This window comes from Gigantopelta aegis, chromosome 2 (genome assembly GCF_016097555.1).
Source record: "Gigantopelta aegis isolate Gae_Host chromosome 2, Gae_host_genome, whole genome shotgun sequence".
Lineage (NCBI taxonomy): Eukaryota > Metazoa > Mollusca > Gastropoda > Neomphalida > Peltospiridae > Gigantopelta > Gigantopelta aegis.
Genome location: NC_054700.1, coordinates 23,215,929 through 23,225,741, shown reverse-complemented (window position 1 = coordinate 23,225,741; position 9,813 = coordinate 23,215,929). Strand labels below are relative to the sequence as shown.

General features: G+C 38.3%; 1 protein-coding gene across 1 annotated transcript in view; it reads right to left on the bottom strand.

The window, feature by feature from the left end:
- Window positions 1–9,813, bottom strand: part of LOC121382807 (probable ATP-dependent RNA helicase DDX49) — a 61,661-nt gene that overhangs the window by 7,861 nt on the left and 43,987 nt on the right. The window lies entirely within an intron of this gene.

Below are 9,813 nucleotides of genomic sequence, written 5' to 3'. Positions count from 1 at the left end.
GGTGTAGTGGGGATCTTGATCCGTGATTGGCTGGATTGGACCAATGAGAGTGCTGCAAAAAATAGGCGATACTTAGTGGTGTCCTATCTTGGTTGATTATTTAACGATGTTGATTGGCTGGTTAATTAACCAATTGGGTTACTGCGACTTCGATCCTGTCTTAGTGAGAAAGAAACCAACCCCCCCCCCCCCCCCCCAAAAAAAAAAAAAAAAAAAAAAACCCCCACCCAAAACAACAACAACAACAACTAATGTGTCGTTAGCGGGTGGTGTATGCCAGTTGTCAATCACGAGCTTCAGAACATGAACATACATGGGCGTACATAGGATTTTGAAAAGGGGATTGCAGAGATATTGGGCATATATTTCTGTGTTGAGTAAATATAATAATGTCAGATATCAATGTCAGATATATTAAATTATTAAAAAAAGCGATTTCGGGGGGGGGGGGGGGGGTGTTCGGTTGAACCCATCGAACCCTATGTACGCCCATGACATATTTACAGTATAATAATATGGTTATCGTGGTTAGGTCTGGGTGGCATTGGCATATCTAGTGGTTATTAAATCATTCGCTACCATCCCGCCGTTGATCCCCGGGTTGGAGTTCTTGTTTGGTCGAGTGCTTAAGGTCGCTCTTCCGTCCGAGAGATGTACAGGCGGGTGGTTTTGAGTAATTGTTAATTTATTGCTGAATTTGTGCCAGCTAATTTGGCTAGGTATATGCTTTTACTTTTGTCGTTTCACCGTTCTCTCCCTAGGTTGGAATACGTGGTCTGTTCGAGTGCGTAGGGTGGATGTTCCATCCAGGGAGTCACGGGTGTCACGAGTTAAAGGGACATTACCGAGTTTGCTGCATTGTAAGATGTTTCCGACTAATAAAATATTTCTACGATTACACTTACGTATTTACGTAGACGTATCTATTTTACTAGCTTTAGTGGCGAAAGAATCATTAAGATTTTGATTGGTTTTGAATACTAGTCCTGGTTTAGCTATGATAGGAGTGAGTTCCTGAACTGGGTGATCTAGTTTAAGAGAGTGGATTTTTAGATGATAATTAAGATGTTGAAGATTGCGACGATATTTCAGTGGCATAATGTTAAACTCAACTTCTAAGCTCTGTCCGCTGGTATTTGATGGAACTTTAGCTATGATTCTAAGAGCTTGGTTTTGAATAACATCTAATTTATGTAACAGTTTGGGGGCGGCGCAACTGGGCTCCATAATCGATTCTGGAGAGTATGCATGCTTTGTAAACCATAAGCATTGCCTCTGTTTACACTCCCCAACTGGTACCTGAGATGGCTCTTAACAAGTTTAGAGTATTTTTTGAGTTCCTGACTATGTCATTGATATGGTCACTAAAGGTTAGTTTTGAGTCAAAAGTTACACCTAGAAATTTAAATGTTTTGACTCTTGGAATTATTTTATCACCTGATTTAAGTTGGTGATTATGTGATTTATTGACTTTATTAAAAAGCATATAGACAGTTTTAGTTTCTGATAGTTTAATGCCCCTGTCCAGGGCCCATTTGTTAAGTCTATTCATATCAGCTTGCATTAGGTGAAATAAATTAGTGATTGTGTTGCCTGTGCGCTAGATGGCGCAATCATCGGCAAATAGTTCTGTGTTTAATGGCATGGTCGTTTTTGTTTTTCCTTTAGCATTAAGTGCTTTAGTTATGTCATTAATAAAAATGTTGAATAAGGTTGGTGAGAGGACCGAACCTTGTGGTATGCCATTAATTATTTCGGTTCTATCTGAATAGTGACCGTTCACTCTGACTGAGATTGATCTATTATGGATGAAATTGTTGATAAAATTAAACATATTACCTTTAATACCGTTACTCTGTAGTTTATTTAGTAGACCTTGACGCCATACCATATCAAAAGCTTTTTCAATATCTATGAATATTGTTAAAACCTTTTTCGATTTTCGAAATGCATCATTAATACTATTTTGTAATCTAATTATTTGATCTATTGTTGAATGTTTAGTTCTAAATCCGCTCTGTACATTAGTTATTAGTTATTTTCGAGTAGGTAATTGTTGAGTCGTTTATTGATAATAGTTTCTAAGGTTTTGCACATGTGGGACGTGAGTGTTATCGGTCTATAACTCCCTGAATTTGGGAATGGTCTTTTCCCGCTTTAGGGAGACTAAAGCATTCTGCAGGTTTCCACGCAGTGGGCATTTGACCCTCCCTCCAGATTCGGTTAAAGAGCGATAACACTACCTTTAGGGCTACATCCGGCATGTGCTTGAGTAATGTGTAACTTATTTGATCAGGCCCAGTGGCAGTACTTTTTTTTAGCTTTAAGAGCTGTTTTTAATTCTAACATTGTTATCGGTTTATTAAATTTTAAATTATCAGTATTTGGGTGATTTGCTGTTTTAGTATCATTAGTTGGTAGAGAGTTATCTTTCTTAAGTTTCTCAAAAAATTGTTTAGGAACATTTTCGTTGCTACTGTTTTTACTGAAAGTTTTACTGAGAAGGTCAGCCTTTTGTTTACTAGTAGTTGCTGTTTTATGTTTTTGAAGGACTGTGGAATTAGCGCATTGTCCTTGAATAGCCTTAATTTTTTTCCACATTTCTCTAATAGATGTTCTATTGTTAATTTCACCGCAAAATTTATGCCAGCTGGCTTGTTTAGCATTGATGATAAGCTTAAGTACTTCGTTTTTGGCTATTTTATATTTAGTGTGATAGTCTTGTTTCCCTGTTTTTTTTTTATAAAGTTTACGCATCCTGTTCCTAAAGCCACATTTGGGTTTAATTTTGTCCGTCCACCAGTTAACTGGTCTATTTTTATTGAAGGGTTTAGTTTTAGGAATATTCTTTTCAGCTATTTCTATTATTTTATTAGTAAGTTTATTAGTGGCGTCGTCAATGTTTAGGCTATTTTGTAACTTAATTTTGCTACAGTCGCTTGTAAAGCCAGCCCAGTTAGCTTTATTAAATTTAAATTTAGGTATAAATTTTTCTTCTTCTGTATAAGTAGTATTACATTTATAGCTGGTTAGAATGGGGAGGTGGTCGCTATTGAGAGCTTCTAACACCTCCCATTGGGCGTTTGCACCTATATTGTTAGAGGTGATAGTTAGGTCGATGGCGGATGTGTCCAGATAGTCATGTATAAAAGTAGTACTGCCATCGTTGAGACATATTAGGTTGTGTGTATTGATGAATTCCTCTAGTATGTCTCCCTGTGCGTCGGAGTGCAGACCTCCCCACAGTGTGCTATGGCAATTAAAATCTCCTACAAGAATTAAGTTATTGTTTGAGTTTATGAGTTTATTGTAATCTCTTAACGTTAGTTGATTATGGGCTGTTCCCGGTGGGCTATAAACATTGATGATATCAATATGCATTTTATCGTTTTGAATAGTAAGTTCTAGGACTTCTAAGTTTTTATTAATAGAATCATATTTAATTTCGATATGCGGTATGGTATTTTTAATTAGAGTGGCTATTCCACCTCTGGTACTATTTTCTCTATTTTTATAATAACTTGTATATCCTGGAATTTTAAAGTTTTTTTTTTTTTTATCTTTAGTGCCGATTCCTAGCCAAGTTTCTTGCAGGCAAATTATATCTGGTTTGATGTTGCTAGTGCTAATGAGTTGAATGAGTTCGTCACCATGTCCCATTGAATGGAGGCCTTTAGCGTTCCATTGGAGAACGCTAAGGCCCTTATTTCCTATGTTTGAATTATTAGCGGGGGCGTATGGAGACTTGTCTCCCATGACGCTGGCCCGATGTTTTTTTTACGTTTTTAGTTATTTTTAGATTTAATTAGGTTAATGTTTTGGGGTAATTAGGCTAGCTTTAAATGTTGATATCTCCTGTACTAGAGTTTGAATGATGGATTTGAGTTCACCAACTTCTGACGGTGAGTTGGTTTTTAGTTTTTCTGCATAGGAGCAGTTTTGATTAACTGTAGGAACCGACATAACGCTAAAAGTTTTTTGGTTGCCTGGTTTATTTGTTTGTTCGCTAGTTCTGTTTAATTTGCGAATCGCCTTCTGGTAGTGGTGGCATCTGGTGTCGTGGGCCATGTGCCGGCTAAGGCAGTTAGGGCATTGCACAGGTCTGGTACAGGGCGAGTTGCGTGATGATCTTTCATGTTTCTGTCCACACCTGTGACAGGTGGGAAGTTCTCTGTGATGGCGGCACTTAGCCGCACTATGTCCCCACTGCTGACAGTGGAAACATTTACTGGGCTTACGTTCATAGGGCGTGAGCTGGTAATGGCGCCCTTGAACGCATATGCGCTGGTCAGTATTGCTGATTGAAGCAGCTATTAAGACATACCCATACCAAGTGGTCGCCTCCCTCAGGTTCAAGTGTGGGTTATCCCTTCTGAGCGTGTTTAATGTGGTCGCTTCTGCTGGGAGGGGATTTAGTTTGATAATCCACTTGGTGCTGAGAGGGGGTGGGGTGTTTCCAGTTGTTGTGGCGGGGGCTGGGGGTTCCCTGTTAATTTGAGGTTGGGATTGTCGGAGTCCCCCAGCTTTAACTGGAATTTCCTTGTAGAAAGGCCCTGGAATTTGGGGACCTGGCTGTGAACCGGTTATCGCTGTTGTTAAAATATCCCTTTTATATAAGAGTAAAACTTTACTGTGGCCGCTTAATGCAGGTATTTTAGCGATTTGGGATCCGATTTAGGTGGCCGCTGGCCGCGTTAGACAGGTGACCGCTTATTACAGGTGCATTTACATTATAAATCGTTTGGGAGGAAAAAAGTGGCTGCTAAAGGCAGGTGATCGCTGAGTACACGTGGCCGCTAGGACAGATTTGACTATATATATATATATATCAGAATGTGTTTTGTTGCATTTTTCTTAGTGTCTATCTAATTGGGAAAAGTAAAAAAAACAGAAGAAGAGATTATATGCTATTACATGTATATCCATAAAGTGGGAATTTAAAAAGGGGGGATTGGGGGGGGGGGGGGGTTGAAGGTAGGTGCCGTTCTGTTTACCCATACACACGTTTTTATACAGTGTCAACACGAACGCATCGAGTATTATACAAAATATATTTATTTTCTTTACTGTTAATGTGTTTTCCACCATATCTAAGTATACAAAATACTAGACGGACCTGTGTAGGAACGTCCCGTACAGAGCCGTCATCACTCTCTATATATTTATATATCATTATTATGATTATTATTATTTAAGGAGTGTCTGTTATTTCTTTTACGTTCATCGGGGTATAAACAAAATAAATCATCTGTAAACTGTGTGAATCGGCGAAGCCGTTCTTACATAAGTTTGCGGATGATTTGTTTGATCATACCTAGATGAACGTAAAAGAAATAACAGAAAATACTTACAATTAAATTTGAAACATACTGTGTAATAATAACATTAAAAGTTCATAGTAATATATATACATTAAAAGTTTATATATATATATATATATATATATATATATATATATATATATTCTATTGAGTATTGTCCGAAATATACATACAAAATATATATTTATTTTATTTTATTTCTGTTTACTACCATATCTAAGTAAGAATCTATGTTAGCCGTCCTTTATATTTATTTTATTTTATTTACTGTTTACTACCATAACTAAGTAGAGAATACTAGACCGCCAAAATATATATTTATTTTCTTTACTGTTAATGTGTTTTCCACCATATCTAAGTATACTAGACCGCCCTGTGTAGGAACGTCCTGTTCAGAACCGGTAAGATTTTGGTCCCTTATGCGTTCACTGGCTTCCCTCCTACAAAATGTGCCGAACAAACCCTCGTACTTGCAGTAACCTTAAAATCGTTTTCTATGTGAAATGATTACCCACAAACGTTTCCGATATCCATTGGCTGGATATCGATGGAAGGATAACGAATTTCCCGGACATATGCGATTGGAACAGTTAATAATTGAACAATGGTTGTGGCCTCCCATTGCTTTTGCCCCCCAATTTGCAGATAGGTCTATTTTGGCAAGATCTCGCGAGATCAAGCGGTTTGCGTCCTCGAGTAACTCCGCAACGGGCACATGTGCAGTGGAATGAGAAAGAAGTCTGTTGGCCACTTCACGCTGCCTTCTGCCCGTTTGCAGCATGCCAATAGCCCATAGACGCTCATCGCGTTGCATACGCCACGGGGCAACTGCGTGATGAACGTGCAAACTATAGATTGTGTTTTGGTGTGTTGATAAACAGACCTGAACGTTCTTTACTAGGATGTCTGTGATCAATACGTATGTTCGGTCTAATAGTTGATATTAACATTAATATTTCAGGTTCCCCTACCTTTTTTGAAGAGTATATATATATATATGTATGTGTGTATGTGTATGTGTATGTGTATGTGTATGTGTATGTGTATGTGTATGTGTATGTGTATGTGTATGTGTATGTGTATGTGTATGTATATGTATATGTATATATATATACTAAGTTGGTTACCTTTGAAATACATCAAATATAACATATTCATCACAGGTGAAACTGTGTTGGCTTTAGATAAAATATTTTAGTTTAGACATGCAACTGTATATTAAATTTTATGGGACCAGGATAAAACAAATTTAAAAACAACAACAAAAATACAACACCCAAACCTATCATAACAAAGAACAATAACAAAGTAGTTTTTTCAAAGCAGAAAACGACACCGCACATCAGTGAACACAAATCGCACAGTGACTTCCAAAATAACTAAATGGCATCACTCTCTAGCGCTCTATAGTGAGATCAAATTGGAGTTTCCTGACTTAAAATAACTAAACGGTCTCACTCTAGTGTTTCTATTTTATAGGTAACACTTACAAAGAGTTTATGAAGATTGTATTCATGAACAGCAAACCGTTTGCTAGCCTCTGTTTATTCCCTATCCGTCCATCCGGATTGGACTATATATTCGGCCTACGTCTACATCTTTCTGGGGGGGGGGGGGGGTCTCGGCTCAATCGGTTAAGCGCTCGCCTGAGGTGCTTGGCGCCACAGGATCTAATCACCTTCGGTTGATTCCATTCTTCAACTGATTGCCGTTTTTTCTCGTTCCAACCATTGCACCACAACTGGTCAAAGGCCGTGGTATGTGCGTTCCTGTCTGTGGGAAAGTGCATATAAAAGATCTCTTTCTGCATTAGGAAAGTAGCGGCTTTCCTCTGATGACTACTAGTCAGAATTACACCAAATGTATGACACCCAAAAGCTGATTAATTAATTAATCAGTTCTCTAGTGGTGTCGTTAAACAACAAACAAGCCGTCTTTCTGTCCCACACTATCTCTAGTTATCTGCTGTTCAAGAGCTAGACGGACATCCAAATGTCTTAGTCCCACAGTGGCGTTGTGGGGAGGGGGCTCCCAACCAAACCTTTTTTTAATTTTAAAACAGTATACCATTTTATAAAAGAATACATAAGATACATAGAGTGGGTTGTCCCCCACCCAATATAAAATCCTGGCTTTGCCACTGATCCCACATGTAGTTTTCTCGAGATAGATCCTCATCTGTGAGCGAAATCGGTGTCATCTTTTCCTGCCTTTGAAATGGGGGTGGACTTTCATGGGGGTTCCGCTCTTTTAGACGAATTGTACCCTGTGGGTTACTTTCATGGGAGGGATCGCCCCCGACGGCCATAAACCGTTACAAATAGTCCCTAATATATTTTGACCCTGTTATGACTTTAGCTTAAAGGGACGGATTTCGAATTGACCGACTGTAAGCGGTTTAGCAATAAAATATCTCTACTCCCCCCCCCCCCCCCCCCCGTGGGATGTCCGCCCTTGTTTAGGCTATCAGTGTCCGTATATTCATTGTCGCCTTGCGAGTTTCTAAGAAGTCCCCGTAAACTGGATGACAGTTTCCATAATTCGTACGTAGGAAAAAACAATATTTTAGGGGGGGGGGAAATGTAACCTGTTACAAATATTAGTCACTGAAACAAGTTTATATGTAGCCACTAATCATTATGCAGAAAACAACTCGCGAGTGAATACAAAAAAAAGTACATGTATTATTAGTCGATAACATCTTAAAAATTGCAGCAAACTCAGGACGGTTATATGAGCGTTAGTTTTTTGGGTTATTTTATTTGACCACACAGATTGGGAGAAGTGGACCAAGGCCGGGGGTGGGGCCCACGAAAGGCTCTAGAAGTACTCTCAGAATGTTCATGAGGTGTTTCCATGAATAACAAAATGTCTGCTAATCTGTTCGTTTCATTCCAGTCCTAAAGTATTTTTCACTTTAAACGCGCTCTGTCACAGATGGTTGACCTAATTACTGACCCAACAGAATATTATATCACAATATATACATTTGATTTGCACCTAAAAGTACTTTATTGAACCATCTACATAACCACCATATCACACTTATTATTGATATTTTATAAAAATAATTGAATTATGGGAATTCTGAGAGGAAAAAATAACGGCTATTTGGAGAGCAGAGGTGTGACGTATTATTTTGAGTCACGTGACGGGCATTCCCTAAATAACCGCAGTGCCAAAACGATTTACCAAGCTCGTGTAACGAGAACGCTTGGCCGTCCTCTGCGACGTAGAGTAAATAGAAGAAAAACCCCCAATGAAAATAAGTTATTAAAAATTAATAAAAACATGTACTGAATGATATTAAGCCTATACATTAATTTATTTTAGTAACAGAAGCATGTTAAACGTCGACAATCCCGACTAGTTAGGCCTTTGCATCTACAGGTAAATTTATCGTTAGTCGTACGCGAAAAACTCTAAAACATCTGGATCACAAACAACGTCATTTTCCATCTTGTAATTCATTATTATACAAAATATGCCATAACAGCTGACTTGGGATAGGAATTGTTACTTTTTTAAAGAATAATCTGAACTAGACGGTGTTTATATACGATGTGACTATATATACAAAGGCCGTGTCTATAGCCTCCACTAACGAGGGCTGGCTATATTCACAGCAAAAATGTATATAGGCGGTAAATAAGTACATGTATTTGATTGATCCATTCTGGAACAGGAGGAATACGTACTAAGTACTGTATGAACAGTGCATTTTCTTAACGGGATGGGGTAGGGGAGTATATGAATTTAGTGGACCCTTTTGTGTACGTTTTCCATAGATATATGACTATCGTCATATTGTCCCAACAGTACTAACAAAAAATTAATTATAATAAATAAATAAATAATGATGATGATGATAATGATGATGAATAAATAAATAAATAAAAATAACAATTGCAAATTATCAGCGGCTGAGGTAGATTAACTGAAAGAGAAACTAACTACGGACAGTACACAAACTAACAACAGTCAATCAATCAATCAATAAAATATTTACATGCTCCTATACCACGAAGGTTTCGAGCATGTCTATCCCAGGTTCGGCCACCGGATGCCAGTAGTACAACCTGGGACAGAACAATTACTGGGGCAATTTTGATATTTAAACAAACAGGGAAAAAGGACTTTACAATAAATAATTTTGTGCGTTATTTTCCCAAACAATATTTAATATACAGCAAACAACTAACAATTTGTAACGCAAATTTAGATCGGGCAGTCCTAAATATAAATATATTTTAAAATGTTTTTTAAATATATTAATTAGCCCTCAAAATAGGGGTGGCAGGTGACTAGGAGGTTAGGCTTCAGCCACTGGAGGTTTTTTTTAATAGGGGAATATGTTTTACTTAAGGGCACCCATCGTATTGGGGACTTTGGTGTGGCCGAAACCGGGGAAAGCTCCGGGGGGGGGGGGGGGGGGCAGTCCCCCGGACAAACCTAACACCCCTTACGGCCAAAACCGCCTACGCCTACCGCC